Here is a 20,912-nt window from a genome sequence, read left to right as displayed (position 1 = left end):
CGCTAAAGTAGGCAGTTGCAGCCTCGCAGAACACAAAACCGCTTGTCGAAACTTTGGCCCTAGCGATGCCCGTCTTCCCGAATTTTTCATCTATTTAAGCTTCCATCTTCTATTGAACTTATGCCTTTTTGTTTAGGCTGTCTTGAGCATTTCTTTTTTCGCACTTTTGCACTTTTAGTGAAGTACTAATAATCTTGTCAAATTGATACGAAGGAAAAGCAGCCTCGTTATCTCTCTAACGAATATCGCGCAATTCCTAAAGAGTACATGCCCTATGCGCAACCGAGAATCGAGACCATATGCGGTAAAGACCCACCTGATAGTCATTTTGCTCCTCTATGGTAAAGCAAAAGTAATATTTTAAAAATAATCTCGGTTTGATTAGTAAGGCACATGTCGTATGTGCTCCATTTTCTTTTGTTTTTTCTCTTTACTCTGATACATCTATATTCAAGTAAACCTGATTCTGAATTTCCTATATTTCAAAAAAAAAGTTCTAGCAGCTCCGCTTTGCGGACACTGATGAAAAGCGAAGCTGGTGGCCTTCCCTTCGTCACGCTATCGCATTTCCATGTTTTGCAAGCCTTGCAGATACGTCGCGCCACTGCTCTTTATAAAATATTTTATGAACCTTTGAGGCGGTAGTATAGTTTTCTTGCATCTTGACCATACCGCTCTTATACACAGTTGTACAAAGAAGCCTTCGCTTAATATGCCCGTCAGGGGCAACGTCATCAGGAATGTTTCTGGGAAGGCAGTCTATAGTCGGCTGTGTGTCAATCGGCACAATCACCACCTGTCCTCTAATCCCATACTGGCCATTGCCGTGAGTTAGCCTGTTCCCACGTCAGTTCTCGCTGACGCTCACGCCGGGCAGCTACTTCATCGGGAGGACGAGGATGCTTGACCATTGTGAAAGCGCAAATGTCGCAGAAGCGAGAGGAGACAACTGCGTTTTAAGCTGCCGAAAGCAAGGTGGTTCTTTTTTTCTTATTTTGTTTATTACTACTGCGCGCGCCTTCGGTGCCCGCAATCTTCCGTAAAATGACCGTCTGCGCTGTTAAAAGACTCAACTTCGCTCCACGAAATAATGTCTCGACTTTTAAGACGGTCCACATTGTACCCCATCTTTCAATGCTGGCTGCGAGGAAAAACAAAAAAAATATTGTTAGCAGCGAAGATGTTGGAGGCGGCCGTAAGTCCGGGAGCTGCGAACAGAAATGATGATCATCATGAACTGGCACGCTCTCTCTCCGTCCTTTTCTTCATCGACGTCGTCTTTTTCATCTCCTACTTCGCTCCCAGAACACGTGCGTGGGTTTCTCCGGCGCGGGAGTCATTAACTCTCATGGGTGAGACAATGAGTACAGAGAGACAGAGAGAATGAAAAAGAGACAGAAAGAAAGAAAGAGATAAAGAAGGAGAAATGATGATAGAGAAACAGAGGAATTCTAGGGAGAAAATTTCCTTCGCGAGGCAAGATTCGAACCCCCATGCCCACTATCCAAAGGCGAGCGTCTTAACCACTCGTCTATCCAGACACGCTAGCACAGCATTGCATAGCGTTGTATAGTATAGTATTTATAGAATTTTACTAGACACAACACAGACGCGAATGTGGTGAAATCTATTCGACTGGGTGCTCGATTAGAACAGTTCATATTGGAAAGTTTGAATATCTTTCGACTAAACAGCACCGACGAGAAAACACTACAGGAATAAAACATTGGAACAGCGAGGGTTCATTTCTGTTGTTTTGTTCAATAAATTACCAAGATGCATGCAGCCAAAGCTTTTACAGGACTATCGACGCTATATCGATCACCGGATGAAGGTATTTTTGTTTAAAACTCCTGTGCCGCAGAAACGAAAGTGTCATCAATCCACTGCCACCATCATGAGATTGGTGGTTTTGTTGGGCAGGCTTTGGGCGATACATCGGGGCATTACGAAGGTGGCAGATTTAAATTCATTTAGGCGGAAGCCAAATTATTTGTCCTTTTAAACAATAAATCCAGCGTAATCAGGAAGCAGTACAAAAAATACCATGTGAACCAAGCATGATTCAAGGCGGCGAGCTCGCATCGACTTCGTCTTTTAGGGGCGAATCTCCTTAAGGCGGCACCCGTTCGTCCCTCGTAGTCGTAGTAGTGCGTAACCAGTCGTAACGCTAGTACCAGATCTTGACCTCCAAGGTGGTGCCGGTGGGAGATTTTTCCTGTGCGTTGTTGAACAATAAAAAATTCGCAGCGTGCGCGTTAACTAAAAGCCGAATTCTTCTGTCTCTCATTCCCCATTAGCAGCCATTGGCATGTTCCAGTAGGAAACGTTAGTAGAAGTAGAAGTGTAAGTTGGGTGGTTGGTTGGACCTTGTCAACCTGGCGCAACCCACTGTGGGGGATCGGCCATGAAACGGGCGGCACCGTATTTTTGAGATAAAATTGTTTTACATTTCAAATATGTTTATAATAAGGATATGTAAGGAAAAACTCACACTAATATTCAAGGCTAGAAAAACATTAAAAAATTTGTATATATATATATATATATATATATATATATATATATATATATATATATATATAATGCATGAATGAAAAATAAAATGAAATTAAATAACCTAATAAGCAATTCGCTTTGTCTCCCGTAGCAAATCGCATACGACTTCGAAAACGTTCCTGTGGCTGTGGCCCAATTCAATTGCCCCAAAGGAAAGTACCATCGGAAGGGATAAATTTAATCCCATCCTTCGGAGGGGTTCCTCTAGCAGTCTTTTCCTTTGATTTTTGTACAATCTGCATGCTATAAAGAAGTGGTGCAGAGATTCACTCTCGTTGCAGTGGTGGCATAAATGCATGAGACAGACCAGACCTGTGCAGGTAAAAGTTCAGTGGGGGAACTCGGCATCGTAGTCTGGTGATAGATATTTCTGCCCTTCTGCTGGAGCACCATCGATTTTTCCACGAAAAGTCAAGGTGAAGGAATTCGGATGTTGACAAAGGAGATTTACCAATGTCAACCGACGTGGCAAACTTTTCAAATCGCGCCGAAGAGACAAAGGCCAACGTCGGTAAAATAGAAATTATGGGACCATCGCGTGATGCAACTGCAAGCGCGTCCGCACATTCATTGAGGGTTAAACCTTTGTGACCTGGTACCCACACCAAGCGAATAAAACGTAAATGTCTTGGGACAAGAGAATAAAATACTTCTAAGGTACATGACATGTTAGGTGCCGTCAATGAAGAACAAACAGACAGACAGTCTGTTAAAATGATTACTTCTGTTATAGATAAGGGTAATTTACGTAAAGCTAGGATGATTGCAAGTAATTCCGCTTGATAAATAGGTGTAAAATCAGGCAAACGAATTGAGAAAGACCAATCCAAAGATAATGATGCAATTCCCACTCCTGCCTTTTCTTCACAAACTGAAGCATCAGTAGCTATTACGATGTTTGTATCTAAGTTTGACAAATGGTCTTCCAAAATGGCTTTTATGAATCTATTAGGTAAGTCTTTGCATTTCTTAGGAAATATGTCGTCGAATTGTATTCTAATTGGGTGCACTGATCTGTTCGACACAAGTACTTCACGAAGGTTTACTTGTAATGATGCCAAGAGTTTTTGTGCGAAAATGACTTGTGGACACCGTAATCGAGACCACTGATGGCTAAAAAATGACATCGGCTGATTAATAAAAACATACTGCGACCTCCTCAGGGGTGATGCATATATCTTTAGGAAGGTACGTACTGTCAGGATGTGAAAGCGTGTAAGAAGAGAAGGCAGGCGCGCTTCTTTGTATAAATATTATTCGCAACAAATTTAGGAAGCCCAAGACATAAACGTAATGATTCGCGTTCTAGAAGAACTAATGGCCGAAGTTTGTAGGCAGGTGCCCCAGAAAACAAGACGCAGCCGAACTCCAATATCGGGCGAATATACATGCAATAAATCATAAGAAGCACACCACGTCGTAATCCTGTCCGCTTATTGCTGAGCCTACGAAGCATCCCTACCGCACGAGCTCCTTTAGCTGCCATAGTTTCGATATGCGGGCCCCAATTAAGTTTTTCAGTATAAATAACCCCTAAATACTTAATCGATTCCACCTGCGGGATAACGTCTTGGCGATAAAGCAACGAAATTTGAACGGAAACGCTGAGCGGGAAAATTACAATTGCGCTTTTTCTAATGTTCAAGGACAAATTAATGCCTTCCAACCACGTTTCAAGAGTGTTCATTAACCTCTGTAAGTTTTGATACAATGTATGTATATCTGCAGCTGTAGCAAAAAATGCAATATCGTCGGCGTATACATATACCTGTACGCCCTGTTGAATAGGAATGGTACTCAATAAAATATTAAATAGTAATGGAGACAATACCGATCCTTGCGGAAGACCTCTAGTTTGTTTATAATTTAAAGACGATATACCAGATTGAGAGCAATAAAACTTTCTGTCTTTCAAAAAGGAGTGTACCCATGCAACGAAGTAATGCGGCAGACCTACGTATGTAAGCGAATTTATTAGATGCGAAGTATCTTAAGGCGGAGCTCAATCCGGTGGTGGTGGTGGTGGTGGTGGTGGTGTGCGTTCTGACCACCCTTACTGCGCATGCGCATACCCTCTCCACACACCTCCTCTCCCCTCTCCACACCTCCTCTCCACTTTCCCTCTATCCTTCCCCTCTCCACTTTCCCTCTCCACTTTTCCTCTCCACTTTCCCTCTCCCCTTCTCCCCTCCCCCTTTCCGCTCTTCCTCTGAAACGCGGGCTAGACATGCCGAAATTCTCCCCTGCTCAACGCCGCGATGAGCTCGAGCGCATGCGCGTCCCCTCCCCTTCTCTCTCCTCTCCTACGCTGCCCCCCTCTCGCCCGCCTGTAGGCCGCGTTCCCCGCTCGCCCTGTGAGAATTAACGGCCAGGCTAGATGGAAGATACGACGCGCGTAGCGTCCCTCTTCGCGTTCCACGACGCGAGGTCGGTAGCATGCCCAACGAACGCCAACGGAACGCGATCGTGCAAGTGCTCCGGCTTCGCATCGCCTCATGGTCCCCTTTAGCGGAAGATGGTGTAATTTTAATTTAACATGTTCTACACTGTCATAAGCTTTTGCAATATCCAGAGTAACTAAAGCGGCAAAGTATTTCTGATCATGGGCTAGTTGTATCCTGCTTTCTAAGTCAACATGGGCACACCAAATGGAACAACCCCGCCTGAATCCAATTTGGCATGGGCTCAAGATCATGTGTTCATTCAACCAATTATCTATCCGAATGTGCAATATTCGTTCGATTAATTTTACCAGATTAGAGGTGAGCGAAATAGGCCTGATGTTATCTAAAGTATATCCAGAGCCTTGCTTTTTTAATAAAGGAATTATTTTCGCAATTCTCCAATCAGGTGGGATCCAAGCATTTCTAACAGAGTGATTAACGATTTCAAGTAAATCTTGGGGCGAAACCTTATGTATGATTTTTATTACCGATGCAGTAATGCCATCAGGCCCTGGCGCAGAATTAGGTAAGATTTGCACAACTTGTGCTAGTTCTGAAGCAGTGACCTCTTCAAAGTCATCACTTTTGACAGGGGACCGTGTTAGCTAAAAGCCGACTTCTTCTGTCTCTCATTCCCAGTAGCAGCCATTGTTTACCTCCAAGGTAGTGCCTGGTGAGATTTCTCCTGTGCGTGATTAAACAATAAAAATTTTGTTCAAAACGCCGTTGATTGATGAAATAAACCAACGAAAGACACCAGATGTTTTCTAAAAGCAAAATGAAAGAACGCCAGATGTTTCTAAAGCAAAACGAAAAGACGCCAGCTGCTTAACGAAAGACTCCAGATGTTTTCTAAAGCAATGGTTTTCTAAACAATGAAAATTCACAGCGTACATGTAAAATTAAAGTGAGCTGCAAGTCGTCATAACTCATCGAACCTTTAGTATAAACGCGCCCGATCTCACGTCGGTGATGATGTACTGGGCAGAATTCACGGAAGATTCACGGTTTACCGATGAACCTCCGCAGCTTCGCCCACTCATCATCATTCACTCCGTGGATATGCTGTGATTTTTTTGGCGTTCGCGTCACTAAATGAATAGGAAAAAGCAGCGTTCGCGTGATTCGGCCAATTGACGGCTATAAATTAATAAAAAAAAGGGTGCGCGATGGAAGGTGCTCAGATAATTAGTAAAAGTTAATCAAATAACTGGTAATAGTTCGTTGTGTAATTAGTGAAAGGTGATTACATTATTTGTGAAGCTTAGTTTGTCTCGGCGTGAACCTAACAGCGGCCGGCCAAACGGCCCCGAGCACAAACCCCCCATACGTTGATGGTAATTTCTGAGAACATCTTTTATATTACGTTCTATGCCCGTCTTTGACGGAGTACTGACAGGAATTTGAAATATTTTCGTATTGTTGCTTTTAATAAAAACACTAGTGTATCTAGCCCCAAAAGGGGCATCGGGGTGCCTATGGTGTGCATTGAATATATTTTTAATAGCGCTGCCTTAAAGAAACATTTGCAGTTTCGGTATCGAGGGGACGTGTAAACCCAGGCTGACGTCATGGGGAGACAGAAACTCGCCAAGTACTAGCAACATCCCTATCTGTCATACACACGTGGTGCACCTAAACAACAATGTGTCACTTTTCGTCGAGCGACTCCGACAGCGATTTCGGCGATTTAGGCTGCATGCAGACGGCAGAGGTCGCAAACCCAGTGAACTGTGTTGACTCTACATGCCCACTGTCGTGGCTGTGGTTTGCAGGTCCTGGGCGACGAATACTTTCAAAACAAAGTAACATATTTTTACACTTGCTGCTGATTCCGGTCTGTGGAGAGCTTTAAAGGGACACTAAAGAGAAACAATGAATTGGTTTAGATTGATAAAGTGTGCTCGAAGGACTCTTGTGTAGTTTATTTCACCACCATAGGTTTATTATTAGAGGAGAAAACCAAGTTTAAAGTTTCATTATTAAATTTTGCGCCGAACTTTGTAATTCGTGACGTAAAAGACTTCAAAGAGCATTCAACGTATTTTGGCGCCACTGGCTGGACGAAATTTCCACAAACTCGTTATGTGAAGTCTCTGGCCCCCTCAGAGGACAATGTACTTCGATTTAACCGATTAGGAACGGCGTCGGCCCAAGCAGGCGCCGTCAAAAATATGTGACGTCACGGCAAATGGTGCGGGAATTCCAAGGTGGCATCGCCATCTGTATTTTCTTTTTGCACGTTTTCTCGCTTATTAAGAGTCTTCGCGCAGCAAGCGTGGTGTTTTTGGTATCGTGGAAGACTACTTTACTAATGCGAGAAAAATCGTTTTGCTCTTTAGTGTCCCCTTAACATTGCCAACCAAGGCAACGAAAAATCAAAGCCAGTTGCACATCAAGTGAAACTGCGGAACGTTGAATCGCCTGTGTTTCCCTTGTGTTTATCTTGTATTTATCTGCTATTTTCTGTTCTTTTCTTGGGGGGGGGGGGGGGCGTAGGAGAGGAGAAACATCTGGCGTCTTTCGTTAAGCAGCTGGCGTCTTTTCGTTTTGCTTTAGAAACATCTGGCTTCTTTTCGTTTTGCTTTTTATAAAACATCTGGCGTCTTTCGTTGGTTTATTTCATCAATCAACGGCATTTTGAACAAAATTTTTATTGTTTAATCACGCACAGGCGAAATCTCACCAGGCACTACCTTGGAGGTAAACAATGGCTGCTAATGGGAATGAGAGACAGAAGAAGTCGGCTTTTAGCTAACACTTACACTTCTACTTCTACTAACGTTTCCTACTGGAACATGCCAATGGCTGTAATGGGGAATGAGAGACAGAAGAATTCGGCTTTTAGTTAACGCGCACGCTGCGAATTTTTTATTGTTCAACAACGCACAGGAGAAATCTCCCACCGGCACCACCTTGGAGGTCAAGATCTGGTACTAGCGTTAAGACTGGTTACGCACTACGACGGGGACGAACGGGTGCCGCTTTAAGGAGCTTCGCCCCTAAAATAAATATAGGCGCTGCGCTTCCCTAGTTAGCGCAGTATTGTTTTCAGTCATATAGAGCAAGCCTGAATATATTTTCCAATCCGCCAAGCTCTACGATTAACAAAGATTGTTCAATGAACTTTTAAAATAGTAACCCGGCTATAGAGAGAAATCTTCAATTCAAAAGTTGTAGCACTTGTTCAGAAGCATGGAATTTTATCAAGCTATGGTAATATAACTCCCCTGCTTAATTTTTTTCCTTTGTAAATCTCTCTCTCTCTCTCATTTTTTTCCCGGCCTTACTTTAAAGCGCCCCGATTAAAAAAGAAACCACGTTACTGACACCTAACGCGCGGCATTTCAGTGCCCTCAAATGTAAGCTGAACGAATTATCAAAGGCTGCTTCGCGCACGAAGGTCGATTGAGAAGGCTATCGTTGATTGCGATGGACGCTAAGCAAAAAAAGGACCATACCGTTCAACAACAGAAAAATATTGTTCTAAGACAAAGCGGCAACAACGGAGCAAATGAAACATGAGCCCCCACCTGTTGTCTGATCGGGGTTCTCCAGGACCAAATAAAGCTCCTTTCACCTTCATTGCGATCAGCGCGTGGTCCGTTTTGTGACCGACACGTGTTGTGAGCACGATTGCATGAAATTGTCACGGAACAGTGTCATGTTGATGAGGAAGATAGATAAGATAGATATACCAGCGCAAAAAAGACTGAACATTTAGGAAGGACACACACACACATGAGGATGAGGAAGGCCGTATTTATGCAGCAAGTCACTTTGAGAATTTTTTGACCATCGAAATGCAGAGCGTGCTGGGAAGTCTTTATACTCATTTTTCTCAGTTCGCATTTTTTTGGGGAAAGAGCGTCTTAGGAAAACTATCATTTCCAAACTGCTTTGCCAAAAGCTGCTCACAAGCTTGTTTCTAGACTGAAATTTTGTCAGGAACAAGACAAGGTACTTTTCTGATCCCTAAGTAGTTTTTAACAAAGAAAGAAATTCACTAGTCTGACATGCAGTGACAAGGATAAAGAGAATGTTCGCTTTTAGAGCGATGGCATTTTTATAAAAACGTCATAAAAATACGTGACTGGCCTTACAAACCTTCTATAGAGCTTAAAATGATAACTAACTTGCACATTTTCATTATTTTTGAAATGACAATTTTCCTAAGTTAGCATACATGATTGATCACTGTAATTGCAGCAGGTTGTTTTGCATTCACGCTAGGCTTCTGAAAATTGGCATATGTCCTGATATCAAAAAGATGAGCCATCCCTGAAATTTGAATAAAAATTTGTGCTGCACTTCAAAAGTTGAGATTTCGCCCTGCATCCCCCTTAAAATACAATGTTGTGGAATTACAGGCTTGTTATAAAAAAGTTGGCGTACTTTTCATATTGTATTGGAATAGTATTACAGTCGTATTCGTATTCTCTTGGTTCTCATCCAAATTCGAGTCGCACTTGATTCGATTCTAAAATTCACTATTCACTAAGCTGTACGTACTTAGTTTAGGATATTTATTAGGACAAGTTTCCGTCACCCACAGGATCCCTTCATTCATGCAGCGTCTTTGCAGACAGGATTCTTCCCCACATGCGCATCAGCGAAGAAGAAGAAGAAGAAGAAGTCATTCGCGGCTCGAACTACCAGATTCATGGCCAATCCTCCAGGGTGGGTGTAAGCCAAAATTTTACAATCTACAACTACGTCTACAACCATGGCGACAAGCTTCAAGCCTGTTACACACGTCATTTTCGACATCGACGGCGTCGTTTTAGGTGAGAGAAATACTTGTTTCGCACTTAAGCATCATTTTATTTTCCTTAGCATTATCGATGTGCTGGATAAGATACTTGGGTGAGGGTGGGAAGGTCATTTCATGGTTCTTTGGACGTTGAACGTTCTGTCGCACATTCCACTACACTTCAGCATATCGGTCAAATATTGCCTATTTTCGAACTTGCGAATAGTACTAAATAATACACTAGAAAAAGCCTCAGGAGAGAATTTTATTCGTGAGCCCACTATCCGAATAACGTGTCTGACAAGCCGTCTCTTTACGCCCTGAAATCAAATGGTGTTAGCCATTCCCGAACGTGCCCACAGGCTTCGGGTGGCGAGTGTGCCAAATTCCACCATTAACTTCTCTTTTTTATTGAAGATGTAGAAACTAAAGCCCGATTTAGAGAACCACTTTTAGAGTACATTAATGGTAAGAGATGACAGGCGATAATCACGAACATCAAGACTGTGCTCTAATTCGTTTTGAGAACAATGACATCCGAGGCAATCATGAATCAAGTTTGAAAAACATATTTTATTTAACTAGATTTACTGATATATAGGCAGGGGAATCTATCGCTAGCGTGCGGCAAGACACTCCCATTATAACAGGATTATGTGTCACACAATGCGTGCGATGAGTCAACGCAGCGATGAATTGATGCGTCCCTCAATCTCTCCAAGCCATCTTTTCCGATTCAAAAAGGCATCCTCTGGTTTAGTACCCTACGCGCACAGCCTCTATGCTAACAAGCCTGCCCGCTGAATCTCACTCGGCACACAGCGAGGTATATAACGCTGTTGAGAAAATTACCGATCTTCACGGCCGACTCCTACACTGTATCATCGGCCGAAACCACTGACCGAATTACGCGTATCGAATTCCTTTGCTTCTTGAGACTATTTCGCACAGGCGTACGCAGTGAATCGGTTGCAAGTGGAAGCATACTGTCATGGCAGGTCTTTCACAATAGCATTGATTTGAGAGAGCCTGTTTTATTCTTGTGTTTCTTTTTATCTGTAAAAGCTATGACTCCTTTCTAAATTCTGAGGCAAAACCGAACATCAGTATCGAGCGAATCAGCATACAGATAATATGTATTGATAAGTGTCTCATCAGAAATACTCCAACATTCTCAGCAGTACTATTCCCTTGCACTGTATTTATGTTTCCATGCTTATTTATTCGTTACGAGCAAGCAAAACTATTTGGAATTACTGCAGTGGAATGGAAAGCTGGGCTAGTTTAATATTTGGATTTCTTTGCCCATACTTCGCAGTGTAATCAAAGTAGTACTTTAATCCTGTTACCATTATAATTTCTTCTCCGTGCACCTGCACTTTTTGTTCAGTTTTCGGTCCCGTCACTTTACGTTCGAGCACTTCTTCGCCACGCATATTAAAGCGACAGTTCGGGCACAAACCCAAAAAGCAATTTTATGAATGGGTTTGATCTCGCAGCAAAGCCAACGTCAACTTCCTCCTCGCACGTGCGTCGTCATGGCAACGGACATGCGCAGTGTTGGTTTGTCTCCACTCTGACGCACCTGATAACTGCCGGATAACTCCGACATTGCGGAGTTATCCGGTAGTTATCCGGAGTTATACGGCATTCCGACAAGCGGATAACTCCGTTTGTCGGAATGCCGGATAACTCGCGCTTGTCGGCGAGAGCCAGGGCACCGCAACTCCTGTCACGTGACTCCTGCGCCGGAAATGCGAAGAGAAATGTGGATAGCTTGCCACTGCTTGCCATGCGGGCAGCCCTGAAGCGCGAGACACCACCGCAGCGTGCTGTCCGTGGTAGCTATTGCTTCTATCCCCCGACAAGCTTAGTTTCCCCGCGTTGAACCTAAAAATTTTTCACAGATTTGATTTAGTGCCAGAGTCTTCAACCAGGAATTATCTATTCTCTCGAAAATTTTATTAGCGGTTGAGGGGTATGGTTCAATAATCCGAAGTTGCAAAGTAGTTACCTGATACGTTGTAGTGGAGCGATTTGTATCAATACTTAGTTGCTGTTGTTTCTTTAGTATGCCGAAACAAAAACGCACAAGTGCTTCTGCATATCGCCTTCATTGAAATTTACCCGCTGCAGCATAGAGACCACATTTTTAAACATTGTTTTGTGCACATAGAACGCCCTAACGCCTTTTCTTTTCGGTGGTAACCTACTCGCTGAAAACAGCACGTAACACGATTAGGAGCAGTGCGCTAATGCTTGATCAAACTATTTGCGTTACAAAGGAGTAGTATTACAACTACTAATACTAGTACTGCTGTTAATACTACTATAATTCTTAGCGCCTTCACTATAATTGTTTCATTTGTAGGTAGAAATGTGCTGTGTTTCTGGTTTCGGCGAATAGCCTAACTTTATGCTCATTATTATTCCACATTCTTCTGCACTGGTCATGCCCTTAAGCGTAACATAGAACCGTTTATTTGCTCCATAGCGCGTCATACAATTTTTTCAGAACCACCATTTTGTGTGCGTGTGAAGAATTAAGCCTTCGCACAAGTAATACCATGTACATCATCCTTAATTAATCAGCTTTACCAAGTCAAATCGCTCTTAATAATTAGAGCGCACCACTCTGAGCCCATAAACTACTAACGATAAGTGAGCAAACTATTCAGCCTCCGCCGAACCGCATCTCGTAAACCTTTCGTCTCAAAGACGCAGACAAGGTGTACACGGCCGCAGTGGAAGAAGTGGCCCGACGGTACGGCAAGACGTACACGTGGGAGCTGAAGAAGCGAGTGATGGGCTTGCCGGATACTGAAGCAGCCCGCATCGTCATTGACACTCTGGGTCTGCCGATCAGTGAGGACTACTACCTGTGCGAACTGGACCGCTTGTACTCGCTTACACTGTGCAACTCACGGGTCATGCCAGGTGAGTTCTCTCTGACAAGTCATGCGGTATTGCTTTTATGGAATTTACCGAAACCTGCACACTAAAGTTAGGCGGCGTTGTTCGTTTAAATTTTCGCGCTTAATAGTGGCTCTTGCCCACAACGCCGATTTCTATTGTTTCTAGTTGCATTAGCCCATCCTTATCCACTTATGGAAAGAAATTTAGCCTAGAGCACATGGCGCAAAAATACGTAGACACAAGCCAGGAACATCAACACGAGACAAGCGCTACTCCTGACTTGCGTCTGGCTTGAGTCTACTTATTTTTTGCGCTACGTGCTCTATGATGAATTCTTACAAACTCGGCCACATTTCCGGTCTGGTAAGAAATTTAGTACATAAATACATGCATTGATATTCACCTTGGCGTACAGTGGCCAGGATCGTAGACGCAAAGCTACTAATATTGAAACTAAAGCAGCTCCAGAACTCGTACAAGGAATACCACACAATTCGGTTCGCACGCCTGATGACACGGAGCTACACACGTACGCAGATGTGGGCTTGTAGCTTGTTAAAGAGCAAGCAAATTTCGATTAGACTTGGCCATGGGTTAAACAGAACGTACCGATGACTGCATCGAAGTATAAATGGCTGTGCGGGTGAATATGCCAGCGGACGACCTTCGTTTACTTGGGGTGCAGCACTTGTCACATAGTCGTAAATGGCGAACAGCGCAACGAGCTATATGTAGGGTATTTCAACTAACTTGGGCCATTTATGTTTTCTTATTTTTGTGCACTCTAAATCTGAAAAATATTGACAGGGCTGTTATCTTTGCATAGGTGAAATGATCCGATGCGGCTGAACAAGCGTTACTTTTCTGCTGAATATTTTTCGTTAGATTTACTCTACTAAAGATTAATTAGGCAATCATTGTTAATTACCCAGCTTGCCGGACTGGCAGTTATCTCAGCAAAGATGAAACATTGCGACATTTCAGAACAAGTGCTACAATAGAGCTATTAATTAAAAGGTGAATTAAGTGATATTTGTAATAACCTAATATCTGGGGTTTAACGTCTCAAAACCACGTGATGATTATGAGAGACGCCGTAGTGGAGGGCTCTGGAAATTTCCACCACCTGGGGTTCTTTAATGTGCGCCTAAACCTAAGTACACGGGCATCAAACATTTTCGCCTCCAACGAATAAGGGATATTTGTCAATTACCCAGCTTAGCGGAATAGGAAAAATACCCGGACGTGGTGCATACGACTCAGAACAATACTGGGCCTATTTGACACGCGAAGCGCGTATGCTGTTTTTTAGTTACCAGGCGCAAGTTAGCTGAAACAGCCTGTATATGGACTGCACTACCAAACATAAGATTCGTTTTACCACCAGGTGCCGAGAACCTGATACGCCATCTGCACGAGCACGGCGTTCCCATCGCTGCGACCTCCAGCTGCATGCAGCTCTCTTTCGGCCTGAAGATGAGGCACCACCGCGATGTCTTGTCGCTCTTCAACCATGTGCTCATATCGGGTGGGGATCCAGATGTCAAGCATGGCAGACCAAATCCTGACATCTTCCTTATCGCAGCGTCCAAGTTCCATGATCACCCAGCACCCGAAAAGGTATAATGCTGCAACAGATAAACCTCTCACCAATACCGAATTTCGTCACGTTCTAGAAAGCGGCTTTCTAACAAGGTATCATATCCACGTCAACTTTAATAGGAGCACATTGCACATACATGTTAGAGTCAGTCATACGTTTCCCTTTCACTAGTATTAATTTTATAACGGCTGATCGCTGCTTACATGCCTTTAATTTATTGTTCGCAATATATTGTTGGCCCCTTTTTGTGCGCGCGAAACAAGGTCCTGGTGTTCGAGGACACGCCCGCTGGCGTGACGGCGGCCCCTGGATGCTGGCATGCAAGTTGTGATGGTTCCGGACCCTCGAATGGATCAAGCGAACCGTAGTCGGGCAACCCTGTGCATCGATTCGCTGCTGGAGTTCAAGCCAGAGCAGTTTGGACTGCCGCCCTTCCCGGTAGCCCCTAAGAGAAGTAAGAACGAACCTGCCTTGCCCCTTGTTCACTCCACCATGGGGATAATGATAGTGGTGTGATTACCAGATTTTGCGACTTAGGCGAACGAAAAAACGCAATCGTGGCAGTTTGGGCGTGTTGGTGGCCAATAAATTGTAAGCACACAACCAGACGGGGACACAAAGAAGACGTGTGGCACACCGGAATATACCCGAAGAAGGGAATACAGACCCGCAGAAGGGAATATATGAGGGTACACGTGACCTTACATGACGCAGGCGCAGGAGGCAAAATATGACGCAGTCACTGACATCGCAGGTAACATCGTATTTAAGAAATGCACCATTCTCACACGAAGCAGAATTAAACTCACGCGCGAAATAATCGAGGCTGGAAAGGTAGATAGTTTCGGTGTTAAATGTGTGTCAAAGCCATCGATCGCTCTATCTTCCAAAGTGTTATGTTACCTGCGATGTCAGTGATTGAGTCATATTTTGCCTCCTGCGCCGGCGTCATGTACGGTCACGTGTGCCCTTATACCTGTATTCCGTACTGCTGCTCTCAATAAACTGTTGAAAGTTAACGCCCGTGTGTGTTATGTGTTCTTTTTGTCCTCGTGTGGTAGTGCGCATGAAATTTGTTGAAAAAACGCAGCTTCATGTTAATAAAGAAGCTGTAAAGCCACTCAAAGATGTTAGTCTCGTCAATTAATTGAAGAATGCCGCAAACTAAGGCACTCGAATGAAAACCTTGATTTTACAAAGTTAGAATGTATGCCTTACAGAGTTCACATGAAGCATCAGGTAACTGCAAAGTGCGCTATCAGACAGCGCGAAAGCACAGCTTGTTGAAGTGTAAGCGCTTCAAATGAATCTCCACGTATTCAAAGATGACAGCATACAAAGGCATTATGTAATCGTTCTTAAATATTTGGCGTAACCAGGAACAACAAGTGTACATATTTCTCTTAATATTGTCATTAATGTGTACGTGCCGATTACTCTATAATACACGAGTAGCAGTAGCCCCTCTTCCCTGCTTTTTTCAGTGCAGTTCTTAAGCCTAACAATCTGCGCAACATCAGTTATTTGTGCACTCAAGTACTTTAACGGAGCATTCTTGGTCTGTGCCCTTGGTGAAGCCTTCTTGGCTACGCATGAATTGTTTATCATTGTCTTGCTGCGAAGTGCGTGCCCGATCATTACGTTTACGACTATATAAGTGAACAACCGAATATAAACGCAGTAACCTAACCAATACATCAACGCATTAACTTCATGTTGTGCATCAACCTTTAGTATGACTGGTATTCTAGGTGCTTTGGGCAGCGGTGCTCTATGGCAGTTATGGAACTAATATGCATCCCGTCTATGCGACGTATCAGTAACCCCGGAACGAACAGCATCAAACTCAATGAAACGAGTTCTGTCGAACTGACGATTATATAAAAGCGCATAAGTAGCGTGCGAATATCACAAAAGGAAACAGACCGTGATGCGAGTTTATCACTAGGAGAAATACCACTAGGAGAAACAGTCCCTCACATAAGCTTTAAATTAAAGTATCTCTTAACAGCTTTTCTCAGGGCGCACATCCCGTAGAACGCATTTATGTCCCAAGGGCGTGTATATCAACAGCAAACGCCCCACAAATACTTTGGAAAAACGTTACTGCATGCTGTTGCACGCTTTAAATTCTCCCAGCCCTGCGCCTGCACTTTACTTGCAGGAACTAATGCAAAGCATTTCTTTATAACTTTAAATGTTTCTATTCAGCAGCGTTTGCCTTATTGTTGCTAATTCCATCAGCAGACATTATTTGTTGTGCAATCATATTTTTGTGTCTGCCATGCACTTATCTTTGGCGTAGGTCAGAGCCATTCGGAAAGCGTCACTGGCATGAAGACAACAGCAACGACGTGTTCGTTCAAGCCAGTGTCGCATGTCATTTTCGACTTGGATGGCCTTCTTTTAGGTAAGCCAGTATGACTACAGTAACGCAAAAATTAATACAACTGAGGGTCTTCCAAAACAACGTCAAGGTGTGTGTTGTGCGGTGGATTGTCAGAATGGCATCTCCCATGGTTACCTGAGTAAGGCGGGTTGTCAGAAGAGGTCAAACGAGGTAACTGCGGTGTATGCGCGTGCGTGCGTGCATGTGTGCGTGTGTGTGTAACTTATTCTAAGCAGCAGGCGATCTGCAAGTATGTATCCACGCGATGAGGCTACAGAGCAGTAAACTCAAACTCTGTGCTCATTTCGCATTAACCACGTGTACCAACCCCATTTGCCTAGCACTTTAGGGCCCTGCTTGTCATCCGTATATGTGATGTGTCGTCATCATGCTCACATTCAAGTGCTCAATGCAGGCTTAAAGCAAGGCTAACAATGCTCAAATCCGGGTTAAAGTGAACGAACAAGATCTAAAATAACATAATAACAAAGATAACCAAGAAGTAATCGCAATAATTAACTTAGAATCACAAAAAAACACTTTGAAAACATGCTGCTGACAACCGCGTCGCGCAACAGAGGGCACCACCTCCTCGCCAAGCTAGCGAAGCGCGCGATTGATCCTCCCACCGGCGCTCCTCCGGGGCTTCGTCGCTACATCTGAAGGTGAAAGCAACCTGACGGAACTCGCTGCAGACGACACGTGTCTCAAATGCCGTAAGTAGCAAGCAGTCAATAAGCGCGGCAAAAAGCAGTGCGCAGGTCGCACACCGAGCTTCCGAATCTCGATAGCAAGGTTGTACTCGTGCCAAGAAAACCGTACATGCTTGCCTCAAACATTGACGTCATCGGCAGTTTGGTATACGGAGCAGTGGGAACTCTACGAACGGGAATCGCTACGTACCCGTGCTACGCACTTAGGTTTAACAGTAGTGGAGCTGCTTTTAGCGCAGGATATAGAACTACACCAATCGGATACAAGTTTTTTTTCTAGGTGCTTATTTTCTTGGCACTCAATCATTCTAGTGACGTTGAGAGGGTGGAGTCTCTGTGAGAAGAATTGGGAACAATAACCACGCTGACTAACCAACGTTGTCGTTTTTCTTTACGCATACACGCACCATTGTTGGCACGACCTGAAGAGACGGAGGAGTTGTACACCGCCGCAGCGGAGACAGTGACCTCGCGCTACGACAAAAAGTTCACCTGGGAACTCAAGAAGCGGGTGTTGGGAATGACCGAAGCTGACGCGGCGCACCTAACTGTAGAGGTCCTGGGTCTGCCCCTGAAACCGGACGACTACATGGCGGAGGTGCATCGTCTATACCTGGCGACTATTCCTGACGCCAACCTTATGCCCGGTGAGCACGACTGGACGAAGTTGCTGCACGACAATTTACTCGCAGCATGTAACTCTTGCGAATCGAAGGCAAAGATGGAATGCGGCAGATGATAAAAGATGCCCTGGGCAGCACTGCTTCCTTTCGAGACAACGCTTACTTAGATGCCTTATGTACAGACTCGAACTTGAGGTTGCTATCCCGTGCGGGGTTCATTTTCTCCTGAGGCGAGTCCTAAGTATAAGGAGTACGAATGTTGTTTGGAAACATTGGAAACATTACAAGCTTACATTTGCAGGCGCCGAAAGGCTGGTGCGCCACCTACACGCGCATGCCGTTCCCACGGCCATTGCGACCGGTTCCACGCCGGACACGTTCAACCTGAAGATGACGCGACACCGCGAACTGCTGCCTTTATTCCATCACGTGGTCTGTGCGGGTGGGAATCCCGAAGTGAAGCGGGGCAAACCATATCCAGATATATTCCTCGTCGCCGCCTCTAAGTTCGACGGGAAAGCCGCCATCGGAGAAGGTAACCTGAACATACGCAACATTTCGCAGCAACACTGAACGTGTATCGCCTAAATGGATTCCTTTTAGCGTGGATGTGAACAATTTGCCTCGCGGCTTTCTGCTTGTAAAGTACTCGTTACTGTGAGGAAACGCTCATATACAAACACATATTCGTTGACCAAGACCATTTACACATACCTCGTTACTCAAGTTGTCTGCTTCGGGCAGTTAACCAGTAATAATTACCCACTGAGCAAAGTTGCATAAGCCACCAGGACAGTAATAGCCAGTATCTGCGATATGGGAGAAAATGCAACGCAATATGCGCTTTAAATCTCCTGCCTCTCTGCCAACTTCAGCTCTACAGTACGTGTTATTTCAAACGCTGAATTTTTGATGGGATATGATGTTTATTGGCGCAAGGGCCATTTGATGGCCAAAGAGCGCCTGGACATGGTAAAAAATGTGAACAATGATTATGGTAAGTGGTTGTTAGAGAGCCTTAAAATTCCGTGCGCAAAACGCGGGTAAACATACAAGTATTAAAAATTGACGTGAAATGTGTATGTAGTGAGAAGGAATGCTGATTGGTTGCAAGAATAAAAACTACGGGTATATGGCACGAGCACGATTGGCTCGTCAACGCCTTTGAGTCCAAGGGCTGCGAGGCAGGTGCTTTCTTTAGGTGTAACTACGGCAGTGGCGGCCTCTGTTAGGAGGCCGTACTACGGTATGCTTGGGTAAATAACGTGAAAGTCATGCAGAATTTTAAAAACGAAAGCAATCATTGATAATTAAAAAGTGGTTTCCTATCTACGAACATCGATGGATTAAGAGGTACTTGCTGTCGGTAGGGTAATTTAAGATGTTTTCTTCGAACAGTGTCTAGTTCATTACATTGAATTAAAATGTGAAGCACGGTGAGTGGTTCGCCGCACTTCGCGCACATGGGTGGATCACCACTGGAGAGAAGGTGTGAGTGTGTACTGTGTGTGTCCTGTTCTTAGCCTTGTAAGTATTACTTCTGTGTGGCGTGACTTTGATACTGGCGGCCAATTACCCAGATGCGGCTTGATAACTTGTGGGTTGTTTTGTGTGTGTGTATCCCATGTGCTCTGCCAATAAGCCGTGAGCTTTCCTTTAAAGAAGGGTTTTAAGTCAAGTGGGGGAACGGAAATGAGTGTATTGGAGGTAAGCGTTTTCGTGGGAAAGGCTGAATTTTTACGTTCTGTGTTTCTGTCGGATATTCCGGTAACTTTATTCCTTGGCCTCCCTACTGCGTGATTGCGTTTTATTTAACAGACTTGGAAGAACACAAAACGTGGATTACGAAGGTGTACACGTTGTTCGTGCAGGTACTCGTGTTCGAAGACGCGCCAAACGGCGTCACCGGCTGCCCTCGCGGCCGGCATGCAGGTCGTCATGGTTCCCGATCCTCGCATCGACGAAGAGAACCGGCGTCGGGCCACGACTTGCCTCACCTCGCTGCTCGATTTCAAGCCCGAGCTCTTTGGTCTTCCAGCTTTCGACACCTCTGCACAGGACCCGAAGAAATTTCAGCCAACATCCAGTCGTCCCTCCTCGGTGCCTCGCTCCTTGTCCGGCCCAAGCCTTCCAACAAAAGTGTGAATAAAGCTCTCAACGATTGAACTGAGCTCATTTTCAAGTGACATTAGCTAGTCATATCGATCGCTTACCGAGTCGATACACAATGTGTAAATTTCTCTCGTAGCCTCTATATAGAAAACGTTCAGGATGACTTGTAACGCGCATGTGCTCTATGCCGGAATCAACTAAAAATAAAGCATGTCATTTCCGTCACGAATCTTACTTTAATAAAAGTGCACCTGTGATCATGTGATTTCTTTGTTTGAACGGGGGCTTTTCGCTCAAGGTCCCGGCAGCATGAGACACACAAGGCTTTCGCCTTTTATTTATAGGCAACGTAAAAAAAAATCGCCGACGATTACAATGCCGCCTAATGCGAATTCTGAGCGCAGCTTCTTGTAAGATCAAAGCGAACTGTGTTTGAAGTTTTGGCTTTCTGCAGCCGTGGCATTGTTGATGATGACATGTGGGTTTTAAGGCGCAACGGCCATGCTCAGGAGCGCCATGAAAAATGATAAAAATGTAACAATGGTCCGTGATTTACGATGGTATGTAAGGGATGTGAGCTATGATAGTGTTACGTAGCTGTATAGGGGTCAAAAATTCCGCGCCCTAGGGCGGGTAAAACATATAATTAATAAAATCATGTGGGTGACGCGGAATGTGTGTATCGGGAATGAATGGCAGTGCTCGTGGTGATAAAACTATAATGTAGATTAGAGCACTGCACGGGCCGGATTTTGCGGCCCGGGCCCGGCCCGGGCCCGCTTTATGAAGCCCGAGCCCAG

The 20,912-nt window shown here is 44.4% G+C and overlaps 2 pseudogenes; both read left to right on the top strand.

Moving 5' to 3' along the window:
• Positions 1 to 9,729: 9,729 nt before the first annotated feature.
• LOC119398557 (pseudouridine-5'-phosphatase-like) lies at positions 9,730 to 14,791 on the top strand (annotated as a pseudogene).
• Positions 14,792 to 14,980: 189 nt separating this feature from the next.
• Positions 14,981 to 20,153, top strand: LOC119398556 (pseudouridine-5'-phosphatase-like; annotated as a pseudogene).
• Positions 20,154 to 20,912: the final 759 nt, after the last annotated feature.

This window comes from Rhipicephalus sanguineus, chromosome 7 (genome assembly GCF_013339695.2).
Source record: "Rhipicephalus sanguineus isolate Rsan-2018 chromosome 7, BIME_Rsan_1.4, whole genome shotgun sequence".
Classification (NCBI taxonomy): Eukaryota; Metazoa; Arthropoda; class Arachnida; order Ixodida; family Ixodidae; genus Rhipicephalus; species Rhipicephalus sanguineus.
Note: the sequence above shows the minus strand (reverse complement) of the source record. Positions and strands in the feature narration are given on the sequence as shown.